The following is a 19116-nucleotide window of genomic DNA, read 5'->3' on the forward strand; positions in this document are numbered from 1 at the left end:
TAAATAAAATATAAATAAAATATTTTTATCGTATAAATAAAATATTTTTGTTTTGTTACATATACTTTGAAGCGACGACGGTGATATAATGTTAAAGATATATTAAGGCTATACAGATGATAACCATTGTCTTAAGAATACCCTTTATTTAATCGAAACGTTTACGCGACCAATGCAATGTCCAAAAATAACCACCACTATATGACGTCGTTTAAATTATTCGTGAAAACGTTTATTTAACCTATACACTGACATACACTGACTTTTTTGTGACTATGACTTACATGTTTAGTTATAAGCACTGTAAGGGTAAGTTGTACAAAATAAATAAATTAATTAATCAAACATTAGAAAGCACAAATCTGAAATGTTAAATGTAGCCTGTGGCATAACTTAAATTACCTGAAGTACCTTCTGGGGTTTTCTTGCGTTGAAAGTAAAAACACCAGGAAAAATGTTTCGTTAATTTCGCTATGAAACTACCAGTCACATCCGTCAGCATAAGAATTTAAATTCGACTAGAAAACACAACACGAACGAATACATGTCCTAGTAACTTTTAATGGTACCAAATAAAAACTCACAATTGACAAGTCATTTCTCGGATAAGTTGTACCATATTACATAGTGTAACGGTGTCTTCCCATCTGCACCTAACGGCTTATCGCGTAGGCGCTGGCAACTCGAGCATGCACAGTGGTTGCCAACGCGGGCTACGCGGTTAAGCCGGATATCAGCTGACGTCGCGTGCTACGCCGTAGACGTCTACACGAAATTAATTTTATTTTATTAATGGTATTTCAAAGTTGACCGAGTTTATCCTGTTTACTCTTCATTAACACTAATATGAACTACGCTGTGAAAAGGAAATTACAGTCTGTTCGACAATTAGGTCACTTATATTGAACTGTGTGTGTGTGTTATATAATTGCAGTTTTCTAGTGTTAGAAACACGAAGGTGATAGTCTTTTTTTTTTAAATAGACATATGCATTGTGCGCAGTTGATGTATGCTGCCAGTTACTGATCATTAAACACCACCCGTAAACATGTAAGTAATTTTACCGTGGATAATAAAAGCAACTCCATTTAACTAAGTGCGAGTATGAAATTGTTGCCGCACTGTCAACGCTGCTGGTGCCAAATGGGAGGCGACGTGAGTGTGCGCCCTAGCAATTAGAACCACTGTTCTGTAACAAGCTAACTAACTATTGTGTTACCTTTTATTTTTAACGTAACAATTACAAACATGTACTATTGGATTACACTGTGACACTAGTACTTTAAAAAATACTCCTCGATCTAACTCTAAGTACGTGATGAAGCTCCAATATAAATATATAACTTCAAAATAAATCTGTCCAAACATACCTAAACTATTTTAATAATTATTAGAATAACCAAATACCTTAATAGGTACAATTCGTAAAATCAATCCAGGTTTGTAAAACTAGCGTTTCTGTGGAATTTTCCACAACGACCCCAAGTTTGTTTCCCGAATCGCTAGTTCGCATGACAACAACATGTGACTGCCATTTAATGTGGCTGTAGTTTCGCCTAACAGTCGCCACCACCTACTCCGCTCCGGTGTCCAGTGCCTATCTAATTAATGTAGTTATGCTACTCAATTGAGATGCTCTTCTATGTGAAACTTTCCCGACTTTCGTCATGACATTGTTCGCTTTTAAACAATATTTCTTCTCATGTACTTTCAACGCATTTCAACATACATTGTTGATGAAATTAAACAGAAGCGCTTCATTGAATGCTGTAACCCCTCATCAGATATATGTATAGAATCTACATCTAATCTTATCTAATCAATAATCTTATCTCATCTTATCAATCTAATCTTATGGTTACCAAATAAACTATTTTTCTTTCTTTCTTTCTTTCTACATATTTTTGTTCAAGTATGATATGAACGTAATTTATTCTAAGAAATATGCAAACAAACAAACAAACACAATCTACTATTTTACACATGAATAACAACACCAAAACAAAAGTTTGCTTCAGCTGTATTTTACGCGTTATATTTGCATACAATTATCTGAACACGATAAAGCAATTTCACTTTGTAGATTAAATAGAAAAGGTCCCAAAAACACTAAAGTCACTTTGGAAAGAAATGTTGAGAGCAATTTAAGGACCGCCACTATCCTCGAGAAAATTGAAGGTGTTTGCTTTAGTAGGAACATCTGCATAGGGGTGGGTTGTTTACCGGCTCAGGCCGGTCTCAGGACAATTTATTTGAAAGGTGTCGCAACGCAATTCACTCAGCGATCACCTATACCAATGCTTCGCCTAGAGAAACCAAAAATAGCACGTTGCTCCGCCACCACTTTTAAGATATTACTTGCAGTCCATCTATAAAACAGAAAATCTGTTTGATTTTTGTACTAGAAAGGTCTTAAACATTACGTGAATTACAAACAATGACGTAGACATCCTAAAAATAGTACTACCGCTCTCCGCTGCAATGATAGAATAAAAAACATTCATTGTAAAACAAAATGTGATACATAAATTAAAACCGTAAAAAAATTGCTAACCCACAGCACAAAATCAAAAGTATGTAAAACGTTGTTGTAGTGTAATTACTCAGCTATTTCCAATTAATTTTAACAAATCTCAAAAGGTTTTATAAAAAAAAGGAAGCGATATGACCATTATTTTCAACTGTGGTCATATGATAAAAATTACTTTCAAAATCAACGATATCTATGTACTAGTTCAAAATCATCTAATCTTAAACCGGACCCGCATAAAGTGAGCACACTGGTAAAATCATGCCCAAACATGCCCAAACGAGAGACCACTTCTGCGTTTACAGATAATGCACGGATACTTTTTTAAAAACAGAATGTCCTTGCTCTGTGGTCAAAGCAGACTACGAACACCTGTATATAAATCACTCGGAGGAAATAACCCTTTCCGGCCATTTCCTAACCGGACAAGTGGATGTGTCTTTAAACTGAGCGTCATGTGACGATATTAAGAAAGATTTCTAAACGTTGTTTATGATGCTTTCAAATCCAATTTTACCATACATAAAAATAATATCTACATTTTATTCACACGTACTATAAACATGTAATGTAATACAATAAAGTACACGAAATGCGCTAATCTTCCTTAAGCACATATACATATATCCATATCGTGGATCATAAAGCCTTGTTAAGAAAGGTATTGCAGAGACTATTTTATGCTCCGATAAAACATAGATTAATGTGCGGATGAAGTACAGAACAATTTAAAAAGAAGAGCAAAGTCAAGATTAAAAATCTACCACAATAACCAATGCCAATATATACACTTAACTTTAATTCTCGATTCCCGTATTGAGATACGCAGACCGGCACTCTCTATTATGAGCTGTGCGATGAACTGTCAGGAATCAATAAAAGATTATTATAACTTTGCAAATACACATAGATAGAGTTGGAACAGATCAATTGTACCATCGGAATCCGCTTCGGAGGAATCCGGCAAGTTGGCGATGGCAGCGCTGTTAAAATATTTCGACAAAAGGACATCGAATCAAAATCTCTCCCAGGAGACGTGATACATCAAATGATTTTGTTACTCGCGATGAAATTCCTAATTACACGAGAGATGGGGAAAATAACAGAAAATTACATTAAATCGCGGGTTATCTAAGCTCGCACTCTTATTATTTTCGGAGATGGGGCGCGACGACTTCGAAATTTACTTAATTATGTTATAAAGATACCGATCTGAATAAAATGGGCTCGCGGCGAGGAAAAGCGCGGCTTAACGGCTGTCTGTGGTCGCTCCTCGCCACTTTGCGTTTTATAAGTTTTACTCAGAATTTATTATAGTGTCAAGTATTGGTGCTGTTTTAAAATTTTACAAAGGGTAACACAATTCATGTTTCGTACGTTATCTTAGAATACGTACGTAGAAAGTCAATCTTAGCAGTTTGGATATTTCGCAGAAAACAAAATGAACTAGGTTAAAAGCTCTTGCTTGAAATGCTCGAGGGATGTTCAATAAAGTTCCGTTAATAACCTTTTGATCGTTTATTACTGACGGGAAAATGGAGTGCTCTGATATTACTCTCCAGTTTTATAAAATATCGGTGAGTTAGTACTGTATGTAAGATGGTGCACGTTGTTCGTATGTAGCTGTGTGTCTCGAGGAGGGAACACACGCTGCAGTCTCAATCTCGTTAGCGCTAGAACCATCGACAACTAAAATAGAAAACGGCCGGTGATTAATTGCCAATTAGTTCGACGAGAAATGCCTGCGCCACGCTGCTTGTCGCCACGTTTAAGCCCACGTATTATTTTCGCATCCACTGCAAATAAATTGATTTCAAATATTTGTATATATACGTAGTATTCCCGTAGAAGTTACGCCCCAAACGAGATTTTCGGGCACTGATTAATGAAACTGCGGGAAATCAACAGTGGTTAGTATACTTAATATAATAATATCGAAATTAGCCGACTGTCTCCCGCAAATTAAAAGGAGTGACTTGCCAATAACTAATTTATTCATTTGGTAATATATTTTGATTTCGACGCTAAAAGATGTTGCAGCGCGACATCCCCGATGTAAAACTGTATTACGCCATAATATAATTCAATATTTAGCGAGGTGTAATTGAATATTTTTCCAATTTGTCGCGCGTAATGGGGCAAGATTGAGTTGACGTCCCCAGTCCGCACTTCGCGCCCTCACTCGACCCACGGGTGAGGGGCGAAGTGCGGCCCGCGGGGCTTGATGACTCTACGCATAATCTTTGCGATCCTATTACTAATTTTTCGTATTTTACGAAATATTAAGATTATCTTTCTTCGGCATTTCACACTATTATCTACATAATCCACATTTTTTAAATTAGTATAATGAATCTTGGCACTGTTAAATTTCGGTAAAGATAAATATTTTTAGGTGTAATTACGCTAGTGAAGCAGACGTACCTATGATGTAAAATAACAGAAATACAATATAGATATTATCACGGTGCTATTATAAACCTATTTAGAGGGAAATCGGTTGAAGGATGAGGCCTTTTTGTCGCCTCAGAACAGGCACGTGATCCGCATGAGTAGAAAGATGTCGGTGCGTGTGGGTAATCCTGCCATATTCAACGCGACATGGCGTGTACTTGACAGATGTGTCGAATTTTACTCCTGAAAAAATTTTTAGAGATTTTTCTAAAACAAACAGTTTTAGAGGTAACAATGTAAGTTTAAAGACAATACAACAAAACACAAACAAATATACTCCTATATAAGTAGTTGATATAAATACGATATATTTTTGAAGTGTTTGCATCAATTCGATGTTTTTTCTTTCATACACGAACAAAAATAGCATTATTGTTATTTTTTGCGTTTTATACGTTAATACATCGACTATCCCGGAGCTATAAAGCGTAAAATTAATAAAAAATTAAATTGAAGTTTTATAACCCCTACTACCATTACATAACTGTTTCATAGCTAGTTTATGATTCATGTTATTGCATTTTGACATAGCAACCAAGATGCCCAGCCGCGTCACGTCGGCGTCGACTCATTCCAGTGGCGGGCGGCGACTGCATACTAATAGTGCCTGCGAGCGATTCCGTGTAATTCTGGCGTACTCCACCCTCCCACGCTTCCTGCTTCACCTGCCAATATCTTGAATATGCTTCTATCTTTCAGCTGCTCACAAATGCTATTCAGAACTCAAACCGTAAGCAAACTGCAGTCACACTATATCCCACTGCTTTAACAAAGCACGAAGACAAATCACGAGGACGCATATTGTGACATGTGATTCAACGGTGTAATTCGCCGCTCCAAGGCTAAACAAACTCTGCTTATCGCGCAGTATAAATTGGCGACACGTCGTTAAGGCGACCCGCACACTACGAACCGCCGGCTTTATCAGCTGCCTCTCGTAAACCAGCGCCCGTTATTGCGCCCGGCTGCGACATTTTTCCAGATTTTTTCATATCGCCAAAAGCCGGCCGATTCCAGCACAAACTAACGTGCGGAACGCTGCGTCGAACCGCGTAAACGATTTGGCTGGCCGATAAATTTGTCCATTTGGCAGTGCGCGCTCGCTCCCGACTCCTATCAACTGAAAAAGCACGCTGCCTTGAGCGCTGCTGTAATTAGAGGCCAATCGTAAAACGAAAGGGTTGCGCCCCGGAACGTCCCATCAGATAATGAGCGAGACTGGCGCGGCTCCAGCCTCCGCCGCCGCGCTCATATTAGGCGCTCCTCTCGTCGCTATCGTTACGAGTTTTACACTTTTACGAGTTGTTTAGTTTAGAGAGAGCTGTGCACGGTTGTGCGCTGCCAAATGATAGTTCGCGGCTCACCGCCCGCGGACCGCTCTCCCTAATAATCGCACGCTACGTGTTAATGAGAAGAAGGTTCCAGCCTCGACTCGCGTATCCCCGTCCTTCCTCCCGCCCAAACACAGCATTCGTAAAAACATTGTACTATGACAATGCTTAAGATCGCCGGATATCTTTAGATGTCATTATTTATTTTAACAAGAACTTTTACAATTGCTAATATCTTCATCTCGATTTATTGACGCCACTGGCATCTGTTTACAATAACAGTAGCAGCTTCATAGCTAACGATATCTATTTTGCTCGGTGGCTCTTAATTAACATTTTCTTTTCTTTCCTTTCCAGGTGAGTGAGGAAACGAATACAAAACCAGAGGCTTTGTATGGCAGCGCGGCGCGGTTGTTCTCTCCGAGACAAAAAAGGAATATTACACCGTTTACAATTCGAACATCCAGAAAAAATATGATCTGCACTTTTGTAAACGCAAATGAGGTTCGCTTTAGAACGTGCGACTTAATTTAAATAAAATCGCTGAGGCAGTAGGTACCTGATTACGGAAACTCTTTTGGGAGAAACGTGCTGCATAGACGCCACTTTGATCGTAAATTTAATTACAAATTACCTTTCGTAGCATTATAAAAGCCATTAAAATATGTGATTTTTGTTTAAAGCTAAGGAAACGTTTTTGTAAACAAATTGAGTTAGTTGTACAAGTATAGTTATATTTGTATCCCAAACATTTTACTCCATGAAGTCCAATGTAGGTTTCTGGGTATTCCTTTTTTACAATTTGCGCGAAGTCCACGCAAAAGCACCTTTAGTACAGATATTTTTTCCAGTCCTGTGAATTATTTATAAGTATTATCACCCATATGATATGTAGCTAAGGGCAGCCATATCCGTAATTGTTAACTACATAAAAAGTTCATAAATCCATGTCATCAGAGTACCAGTTACGGTCATCTTCTCTGCAACTTGTTTTCTGTAATCGGGAAAACAGTGATATGATTTAGAGCTGACCACAACCGAGTCTAGTGAGCGCTTGTAAAAATATTATGACGAATGCAGTTTTGTTGTAAAATAACCATTCGCAAATTTTATACGAGTACGTTGAGATTTTGGAAGTAATCGCATATTTCAATATCCATTTTCTGATAGTACCTAAGGTATTTGCGCATCATATCTTCGACAATCAATTTTCCTTTCTCAGAAATCAATGAATAGCAATTGAATTTCAAATCATATATCCATATTACATATATTACTTATTCCGTTATAAATGTAGCCAATTAGATCACTAATGGGCCGAATTCAATCATAATTGTACAGTAAATAAATTTCAGTAATAAGTCAGTAATAATATTCTATAATAATTGGTGAGCATTTCATTTTACATATTTATGTTGGATATTCATTTTTTGAACCTTAAAAAAATATTAACATACGTATTTATCTTAAAGCCAAAGCAGTCTGACACTAGATCCTCTATTATTGAAATATATATATTGTTGACGACCTTCATGATGGAGTGGCTTGCACATCGGTTTTCAAAGTGTCGCCGTCTCTGATGTCCCAGGTTCAATCCCCGGCCGGTCAATGTAGAAAATCTAACTTTTCTATATTGTCTCGGGTGTGGGTGCTTGTGGTAGTCACTGTTTCCGATTTCCATAACATGCTTTAGTTGATTACTTTTGCATCTGAGGAAAGTTTTTGATGTTGTCTAATATTTATTTATTATTATTTAATATAGTAGTACTTAATCACTTCGACAAGTGGAAGGAAAACTTTAATGTAGATCAGTCGTTACTTAAAATTCTCATAATTTAACCAGTTTCCAAATACAAAGACACGACACAAGCATATAGAAAAATTCGTGAGGTCCGCTGGTTCGTTCCTAGAAGACGTCGGTTCGAGTCCGGCCGGATCAAATGATTTTTTTCGGAGTATTCCATTTTTGTATTAATAATTATAACAAAGTAGTGGAGTAATTTCACAAAAAATAATTGAATATCAATTCAATAAAAATTTAAAATACAATTTCCTCCTATAGGAAACTATATCTATGTTTCCTCCAGTAAAAGACTAAACGTTAGCACGCCAAGTAATAATTACAAGTGTATAGAATTTCCAATACCAGGATACCTACTAAAATCTAGCAAGGTGTATTACGTAATGGTGTAAAAATATTATCTCAAATGCATGCAAAGCTGCGAGAGTGCATCAGGGTGCAATGTGCAGGGTGCATGGCCCAAGGGTACAATGCACCGAGGTGCTTGCCCGCTCTAGCGCTCTTTGTCTAACCCTAGCTTTTAACCTGAATTATGTTAGTAAGGCCAAGCAGTATATATTTCTGTATACAGAAATATTGATGCATTGTGTACTAAAACATACCAAAAAGTATAAACTACGCACTTGACTCAAAAGAGAGAAACTGAAAACCGATTTCTCAGATTTATTGTCATGTCTACAACCTCGAACATTAAACAAATTAAGTGAACTTGGATTTGTATATCAGTCGCTACGATGTCTTGTGGCAGTGCATCATACGGGCCCCTGTAAAAGTTGCATAATATTCCAGGCGACGACCGCGAGGTAAGCGAACCGAGTTCATTTCGGGTTCGGAGGTCGGCTAACTTCCTTTGTTACTCAACTCTGCAACACACTTGAAATTTTTAAATCTTAAATGACGTTCGCCCACGGTCATATTCCTAGAAGTATTCAAATATCGAATATTAACAATTATTAGATCATTATTAGTGTATACATAAATCAGAATGTTCCTGTTTATGTAATATTATCTTATCTACATAGCTAATACTGTTTACCTACTATGAATTTTGTATGAGTTTGAATATTGTCTAAACATGTCAGGTAGCAATTAAGTGCTCACCGATCTTAAAAAAACCATTAAATAAGCTGAAGTGGCACCTATTATTTAAAATACTAACTTTTACAATCAATAACAGAATGATAAAAAGCCATCACACGAGCTACATAGGTCGTCAACCGTAAGGGCATCGCCCCGCCTTGTTTTCGCAGTGCAATGGAAACTTTGAGTATTTTCGTATCATCTCTTCATCATTACCTTTCCGCTGCCATATAAGTTGCAGCAATCGCTGCTTCAATTGCTTTCAGCATTCAAATGCTTTCATAACAACGTGACGTAATATTTCCAACATACAATAAAGTATTTTTATTTAAGATGTATAAGAAAGTGTTTCAAAGTTCTCTTTATGGATACTTTAACAAAGGTTTATGATGGTGATTATTACGTTGCTTTAAAATACTCAGCCATTTTTATTCGCATGCTAATTCTCATATCTTAATGGGCAAATAAATATTTATTGCATTCTGCTTTTCTCTTATTAATGAATTTCATTCTTGTTACGTTACCGCGTGTAGTTTCTAATGCAATACGTATACTTACTTTATGTATTTTACTTAGGAACCAATGCATTTTACAAACTACATATTCAAATTCAAATGATAGAAATGGGGTAGATACCTACCTACTTAATATGTCAGACGATAAAATATTAACATCATGCCTATACATTTTTTGTATGTACATTAGTTTAAATTAATTAATTTATTACAAATATTTCACAAAATTATTTTCATTAATAATGTTACTAGCATTTTTTTATGACACCAAGTGACGAACAAGTTGTGGGCCTAGTGGTAAGCGATACGCCTGTATAAAACGTTGCAGTCCTGAGGGGCACTGCGACTGCCACTACTCATATTACAGCTTGGCGGCAAAAATAGGTAATGTGGCAGTACTTCCCTGAACATCGATACTGTTCGAAGACTGTTTCAATAAATTCGTTAATTGATTAAACATTAAATACAATTAAATATTTCCGACCTTAAGGTTGATTGTACATGTAACAGTAGGTAGGTGCTTTTGAATACAATTATAATGATAAATGGTAGTGACAATTTCTTTAAGCAACATTGTCGGTGTAAACTACCATAAGGCGCAAGAAGGCTACAGCTTCCAAACCGGAAGTTATAAATTTGCTTAAACTTGTTTGAGTTGCGAATTCCCGATGTTTGCCCGGACGTGCGGGTCCATTTAGTCCCTAAACATACCGCTAACTTCTGTGCAAGCACTGATAACTAACGCAGATTTTATCATATAATTATCGCTACGAATAACTTCTTGAATTATGGATCTCTCTGAAACCTAAAAAGTAGATTTACATAAAATTTCTGTGATGTCGATATTTTATACATAGTGTTCAGATAGAAACGCACGGTGAGTACTACCAAGTTCTACAAATGTACTACAAAGTAATTGGCATAAATAAAGACGTCCGACCAGAGCGGTTATAACTTCAAATTTCAAATTGAACTTCATGAATCCAAACTAAAACAAAACACTATTCACAAGTGGAATTAGATACTCTCACCTCAGCTCAACAATTTCCTCTAGTAACTAGAAAGTAAAATTGTAGAACACGCATCGCATTGAATCAGGGTCCACCTCTAAACTTGTCTTATGATTTCTGACATTTCGCAAACTTAGTTCTGAACTTGCACTGTAATACAAGAGCCTCCCTATGGTGCCAGCCACTCCGACGATATAACAATATTTCCGAATTCGTTACATACCGGAAAATACTTTGTAACTAGTGAGAATTAAAGCAGGGGATCTCTCTCCCTCGAGATTTCATTAGTACTGCTCTTAATGGCCTAAATTGATCATAGTTTTATTACATAGAAAATCCTTTCGTACTTATATTTACCTATATTTATTAATTATAATATATACTTATTTTCGTACCTATTTATTATATTACCTAGTGCATGTTTAGTGGGATATAAAGAAATATTTTGTACCTATTTTAATCATATGTACTATTATGTCTACGACCTACATCGTCTACTTTGTGATTATGAAAGCATGTTTTTAGTTTTAACCGTATCGTACCGTTGTACCGTATAAATAAACGAAACAAAAATTGTGAGTGAAGTAAGGATTTCAAATACGACTCCCATAAAACGGTGTGGTCCAGATTAATACCTTGGATTAACTTTACCTTCTTTCACAGCGATGTAATAAAATTCAGCTTAAAAGTCCTAGCAGCAGCTAAGCTTCTCGTACAAATATTCCTTTCAAGACGTGAAAATATCTGTGGGAACTGACTTTTCCCGTATTATTAATGGGTACATTAAAACCTTATCTCTTTCTATTTATTTATATTTAAATGATATACTCCTATTTTTTATTAAAACAAGGAATCAGATACTCTCACTCATTTAGTACGCAGTCATGCAGTAGAATAAAAAGTTCAGTGATCAAGCTCTGAAGAGGATTAAAATAATAATTAAGGTATTAAGTGAAAGTCGGAAGACAATTTGAGGAAAATCTTGTAATCTCATAAAAGATTAGCGTGCCAACTGGCGCGAGTGGGGGTGACTGAGGGCAAGGCGAGCAATGGCAGGTCATTTGAAATGTATCAAAAACTCACTCCAACTAGTTGCAGCACCGGCGCTGCTCCAGGCGGCGTCTGAAAACAATCCCGACTGCGTTAATCACTTATTTACGTCCGGGCCCACTCCGTCCGGGTATTTCTAATGAACGTCGAGAATTCTAATGAACCGTGGGAATTTCGATTGTAATGAACTCGGAAGTTCGGGCAGGGATAGGTTCTTTATGTGTCTCAGTGGGTCGACCATAGTCATAGTCCACCATAGTGGAACTGTATGAGATTGTACAATTTTAAGTCCAGTCATTCTAATAAAGCAACAAATAAAGTTGTATTTTTTTAATGAAAAGCGTTTTTGTCTCTTTATTTGATGCAAGTTAAAGCTGAATAAGCCCTGAAACTTTACCTGCGATACAGACCTCCTGTAGTAATAAATACAGAATTACTTAAAAAATTTCTGACCTTTGGCTTTCGGGTCTGAACCCCCTTATAATGTACCGGTACATTGTTGCGGTGCATCAGAAGGGAAGCAATTCCATCGAGTTCCGGCGGATACGTCTCTCGGGGAGAACCTGCAACTAATCGGTTTGTCATTTCCGCAATCGACCTCGGAATGCCGCTCTGAATACTTGATATTTGTCTTTTGTTTATACCCTTTTCTTATTATAATCATATTGCTTGCACAACTTCGAATGCGCATCTCAATAATGCACCGTGTAAAAGGTTATTTGAAACAAATAAAACTATGTGCTACGTGTGAACGCACGTCGTTGCACTTTTTTACAGATTATTTTGCACGAAACGCTTAGTACACCGAACAAGGCAGACTTGTATTTATGTCACATGTATCTAAGATGAATTGCATTAACTTTCACTTCTTTGTTTTCTTTGTAAACTTGCAATCAGTAAAATTTTGTCAAAAAAAATCTATTTTTTTTTATTTCGTATATTGTCTAAGCTTAAAACCTCAATTGATGCTTTAAAAATTCAAAGCAAACGCTTTTAGCAACGCGACAAGGGAGCAGTAAAAATAACTTGGGACACTTAGAACAAGGTGGATCGGTCTATTGGAGTCGAGCACAGTGCTCCCCTTTGACTTAGCCGTTGGAGTTATTTGATAGATAAACTAGATCTAACAATTTTGAGTTTTGTCTGGAAATACAAGTTTAAATCATTATTTTCTTTACTCATGTTTACAGTTCATATTAAGTTGTTAAAAAAATGTTACGTCCTGATGTTGAACGCGATTCATATATATGACAAGTGCTTAAACTGGGTCGATTTAAGAATAAAATCACATTTAACATATTAAACATCATAAATTTAAGCAAACTCGAAAAGTTTGCAAACAATTTAGACAATACTACGGGCCTCTGATTTTCACCAAATCAAAAATCTCAAGCCGCGAACAATTTTCGTCATTTAAGCACAGGTTAAAAACAACGTTAGAAGCTAAAAGAAAAAGCAAAGCATATTTACCGTGATTTCAGCGGCTACTCATCTAAGCAAGGCGAATTTTCAAAAAGCACGGTACAAAGTTGCTTCTGGCGGTTATCGCGTTCGACACCTCGATACTTACTATTACACCTTTTTTTTACTCCGAGAGCCATTGTAACTTGCCTGAATACATTAATTAGCACATTGCTTGCAAGGTACCGTAGCATTTGTATAGTAGTGGAAATATAATTGGGGTGATAGTCAACGGTAGTAACACTCGTAAATCTAATCGACTGTTAATATTAAATAATATCTACAATTTAGACTGAAAGAGTGCTCACTGTACATTGAACGTAATGGAATAAAGTCATGCTACCAAGTAGAGGCCAAGCCTTTCCATACCATAAATCTAATTTACGAATTCTGAAAAATCTGCACGCGTAGCATAACGCTACGCTTCGTGGCACCGCTACGAGCTTTTCCATTTCCTACACTTAACTAGAAATGACGGTTATTATTGCTACGCAAATAGACACAGGTTATTGATTTCTCTTATCTACAATATTCGCACTAATAGCGTAGCAACTTCTAACATGAACCGAAACATTAATATTTGAACGAGGATGCACGGAATGAGCTGCCAAATAGCAAATTATAGGACACTTTGGCAGTATGCACCAGTCATTTCCTATTTAACTATAGGCAATATAACTTAATAACTACGGATCTTTCGAGAATCTGGCTTTAGTTATAATTAAATTTTAATTTTTTTTTTTCGATTTGCTTACAAGATACAATGGTTATCTAAAAATACGTAGGCCGATATTATTAGAATGTTCAAGTGTATATTCTGATAATGTCGGCCTGAACTGTACTGAAGTCAATTTCACTAATATCACTTATTTTATTGCACTTCTAATTAGTTTTAGTATTTTTAGTATAGTCTTATTACATCACTAAAGCCAGTTAACAGATATATCTGCAAAAACTATTGTTTTACGGCTAAAATTAACGTCGTAACCGCTCGTAACACAGCCAAGTGCCGTCGTTGCAGTCTCAAGTTTCCAATTATATCTCTTTCAGTTTAGCTAACTCATATAAAAGTTCACAAGGCGTCGCTAACCTGACTTTAAGTGCAATACGGCTCATGTAGCACTTTGATAGCTCAAGCTATAAAGACGTTTCCTTCCTCACACGTTTTAATTTTTACGCGAATATTTTCCGTCTCTAAGTATTTATGAGGAGATATACATCTCAAAAATTCTAAGAAATCTATTTATCGTTCATAGTTCGGGGTCTGGACTAGATAGCAGAACTGCTAAACGTGATCGCCAATGCAATCATGTCACTGAAAAATCGTTTCAATTTGGTAGCCGCGTCCCGAAGTGCGCCGGCAAATGCCCGCACTGAGCGAGCGAACGGTAATATGCCATTACCGCCATAACAACGTTACTCTCGACTTAATTCCGCTCCCGGCCGCCAGATTTGCTAATTTCTCTTATGTGCACCGGCGAGCGTGAAAACCCAATCTAAATACACCTCTAGCAGACGTTTAGTGCATCATTACACGCCAGACATATACTTCTTTACAATGCCTTGTTAATTCATTTTACACCGAATCGTTGTCGCCAACTATCTAATCCTATAATGAGACAGACATTAGAAAGCCATTACAAGCTCTATAAACATGAACGTCTTACATAACAATGTTGGTAGCTAATGTTTGTATAGACAGTGAAGCGCTGTCTGGAAATCCTCTCAAATCCCCAGAGCGTCAATTCACAATAGTTCACGTGAGAGCGGCCGACAGCATTCAAAGGAGCTATCGAGCCATTATTGGAGAAATGATAAAGGTCAATTAGGATTCGACGACGACGTCGCCTCTGACGTCACATGGTGTTAGCCATTTTGCCCGTTACCGTTCACTAATTATTGCTCAATAAATTCGTATTTAATCTGACATAACGCAAAATGGTTCTCCTCTACCTACTAAAAGCGCTTAACGAGACGACAACTCATAAAGAGAACCGATAACGGCCACACCTATAAACTGTGAAGAGGTCACATGAAGCAATGAATTTGAAATTTCCTTGAAGAGGCGCTCTAAACCCTTTTATAGATCGAAGAATAGCTAGGCAGACGCTATTGAAGTCCCCAGTGAGAATCAATGCCTATTGCCGCGTCGCTTATCGGTGTCGTTGTGCCGCGTTCAACGGCGAGCCTCCCAGAGATGCCGCTGCTAGCTCGAGATCCGTTTCAAAAGCGCATATTATTGCCAAGGCGTTAGTTATTATAATAATCACATGAATAGTATAAGAGGTGGAACATAACCGACAGTAACGTATTGACGGTACATTCCGGATGTTAAACAATAAAATTCAATTATCGATCGACGTCATCGGTCATACAAACCCGATAAAGGTCAATCAGTTGGTTTGCGAGTGGAACCGCAGCACCGCGCGGCATGCGGGTCACGTATGCAATTAATGCAGCGATGAGGCCGACACGTGAGCATTAACATTAAACATTTTTGAAACATCTCAATTTCAGATTCGATATTCAGATTGTTCAACAAATAAATTAATTCTCCAAATCAGTGCTCACATTGCCACAAAATTGCTTTGCTTTATATTCCGGCTGCGACTGGTAGTGAATTATTCTGTCCTAGACATGTCCTAGAGCACAAAGCCCCATGAGAATTATCTTAGATAGCTAATTTATTATACAGAAATAATAAAAAACATCATCCAACGTTTCGTCAAAGAGACCACGCAAATAATACTTATTTATCAGCTTTATTATTAACGAATGAGGTAAAATGCTTCGTGTCGTCGAGGATGCCAATCGTTATGACAGGGCGGTCGGCGGTCGCGCGCGGAACATGCAGGGACCTGTCACTCCGCGGGGGACCGTTACCAGCTGACATTTTATTATTTTTATGCTAATCCTCCCTCAACACTGAAATAACATTGTAATTTCAACTTTATGTCATCTTCACCAACGAAAACCGTAGCTTGAGTATTTTTATCATATATTATAAACCAACCCTATTTGAGATAAATAATAAATGTAATCGTAGCAAAATTACATCGCTCGCTCACAGAATCTTCGGAGATCGTAAAACGTAACTTTCTTGGTACGGTGCATGGACGAATGCTCTTAATGGTTCGCTGACAGATTATTTCAGAAAATTAAATTTAAGCTCGTTGGACACAGACCATAAACTTCATGCTTACAAATCTCTTTGTTATGACATCGTAACGAGATTATGTCCGTTCGTTGTCAAGACGCCATGTCGTCATGATATCGCATATTTTATTATTTCATGTTATAAACTCAGTTTCGTCCCGCCTCTGCTAAATTAAACAGAAACGTTTTAATGTGAGTATCGAACACGAGTTCTGACAGTTTATGACCAATAAATATAACAATGAGATTTATTTATAGTGAATAAAGATATTCATGGACCCATGCGGGTGTCAATCTGTTAACGAAACGATAAGTTGGACGGGCACCCTACAATAAACGTCGCATTGTCGGTATACTGTAAAATGAGGATATTTTCCTCGTGCAAATAAATTGGTTGAATTCATTGTTGGGCGCACATGGGACTGTATATATTGTGAATTGCGAATAATAGACGAGTTTGTTAGTGACAGGTTTCCATATGGAGTCGCCAAGGTGGCGCAGGATCCAGCTTGAGCCAAATATTATCAACAACAGGGGTGGTCACGTGCTCACGTGGCCGGTCTCCCCAACCACCCGGTCACGCGGACAGAACTGACACAATTACCCTACGACCGGTAGGCTTCTGTTTACTCGCAACTCCTTTAAACTGCCTCGCCACACAACGTGCCGAAGTCCTCCAAAAGTAATGGAAAGTTGAACAAGTTTCCCAATAGCTATTCACGCGTTTCTTGTAAATGAAAATTATACCTGGGTGACCTCGTTTTTTCAGCAATATTTTTCTGGCTTCTTGGGCAAGTTTCAAATCTTTAGCATTCCAATTCAGGAAAAATAGAAATGGTACAATTTAATTGCTGATTGCGTAAAGTATTTTATATGGAATTTGTAAACCATATTTTTAAAGCGCTTGTAAAAATATTTGGTAATAATTTTGGGGAAGCTAAACAAATTACTTAAAACAACTTTTTGTTTTGTGGAGCAAACATTATTTCTTAATAATTGCGCATATCCACATAATTATGACTCGTTTTAACAGCTAACCTTTAACTTGTATCAATAACTAAGAGTTGTCAATCAACTTAAGGAAGTTTTTAGTTATATGTAAGAAATTTACTTGCAGTACTTTTGTTTCGTTTTAAAAGAAGCAGAATTAAAATAATATCGGAATGAATGGCTAACGACGTCCGTGAGATTGGTAGGGGGGAAGGAGATGCTAGAGGGTGGTAGTGAACGTGATTATCAGACAATTAGTGAAGTGAGGTGTGAAGACACATATTGATGAGGGCAGCAGCCTGAGGCTGAAACCTGTTCGACTGACGACCGCCACTGGGACTACCATTGTTCATACTGACGTACCGGTTCTACAATCACTGATAATAACTTAAAATCTACAATATTGTCTCTGCGTTAACTGGTTGTTTTTTTAGCAAGGCTTACGTTTACAATCTTTTTTATAATTACTTATTATAATTATATGTTACTTTTATAATATTCATTGACGTCTTTAAGTGAAATATTCAGTGTGAACGAAAGACACAGATATCGTTAGAGTGAACTAAATATAAGCAGAGAGCAGAATTTGTGTAGTTTTAAAAAAAGCTCTTTTTTCCAAAGTCGTACTTGTACGTCATATTTATCTTCCCATTTTGTTACTAAACATAGAAACGTCAATAAGAGGGGCGTTACAGGACACGATGGTTAATAAAATTAAATGAAGCGACATGAATCTAGGAAGAATAACAATAATCCTATCAAGCGGACAGCGGGAATTCCCTCATGCATTACAGCCCTCATTATTTCGGGCTGATGTAACAACATTAACTTTGAAATGCGGTTGCGAATTTCATCCAAGGCTTGCAATTAACTAGTTGGCTGATATAGTGCGTGCCAGCCGGCGGCGATGTTAATATGGCAATAATAAATTTCGAGCGGCTACCATCCTCCATGCTCGCCGCTCCACTGTCCTGTCCTGCCCCGACAATTAAAAGAGTTCATAAATTATTTTGCACATCATTTTAGCTCATTTTTACTCTAAATTTGGGCATCACCAAATATTATAAAATATTTGTATAATCTCTCAGAAACACATGGGCTCTGAATCTAATTCGGGCATCGCCAAGTATTATCACGTTATAAATTTATAAAATATATGTACAGTCTGTCAAAAATACATATTGGGCTTTGAATCGAATTCAGGCATCACCAAATATTATCACGTGATAGTTATAAAATATATGTATAGTCTGTTAGAAATGCATTATGTATGATCCGTTCCACTGCGGTTTATGGATGACGCAGAAAAAAATACTCATTTTCGGATCAAATAATTTATTAGCACATATATAACCAGGTCTCTTAATTTAATAAAATAATTAACAGCGGTGGTTAGTTACCACCCTGGTTAGTTTGCACAACCGGCGGAAGCGATATTTTATCCAGCATAATGCGTTGCACAAATATGAAACAATACCTAACCGCAGCATTGGCCTGCGCTCAACCGCGACCCGCGATGCATACAACGGGTTCATTTAAAATTAATACACGATACAAAGGCTTTTTAATATACGCAGTAAATTCCAGCTTAGCGACATATCCGGTTTGCACTAGATCTCTAATTAAAATTGCGTGCGGTCTAATGAAGTCTACTGTGCACATGACAACGCATAATCCTGAGTAATGAACGCAGCAAGCGTTAAATAGGGCCGCGTCACTCAAATTGTTCACAATGCGA

The 19116-nt window shown here is 37.1% G+C and overlaps 1 protein-coding gene and 1 long non-coding RNA gene across 2 annotated transcripts in view; one reads left to right on the forward strand and one right to left on the reverse strand.

Moving 5' to 3' along the window:
• The window catches only part of LOC113235838 (matrix metalloproteinase-14-like), a 202174-nt gene that overhangs the window by 173203 nt on the left and 9855 nt on the right, over positions 1-19116 (forward strand). The gene's annotated exons all lie outside the window — the stretch shown is intronic.
• LOC113235840 lies at positions 7867-12240 on the reverse strand. Its single transcript, XR_003310896.1, has 3 exons — positions 12225-12240; positions 11805-11843; positions 7867-8024 (listed from the first exon to the last, which is right to left on the reverse strand). It is a non-coding gene; the product is annotated as an uncharacterized LOC113235840 (long non-coding RNA).

The sequence above is a fragment of the Hyposmocoma kahamanoa genome, unplaced genomic scaffold (genome assembly GCF_003589595.1).
Source record: "Hyposmocoma kahamanoa isolate Upper Pololo Valley unplaced genomic scaffold, ASM358959v1 88, whole genome shotgun sequence".
NCBI classification, from domain to species: Eukaryota; Metazoa; Arthropoda; class Insecta; order Lepidoptera; family Cosmopterigidae; genus Hyposmocoma; species Hyposmocoma kahamanoa.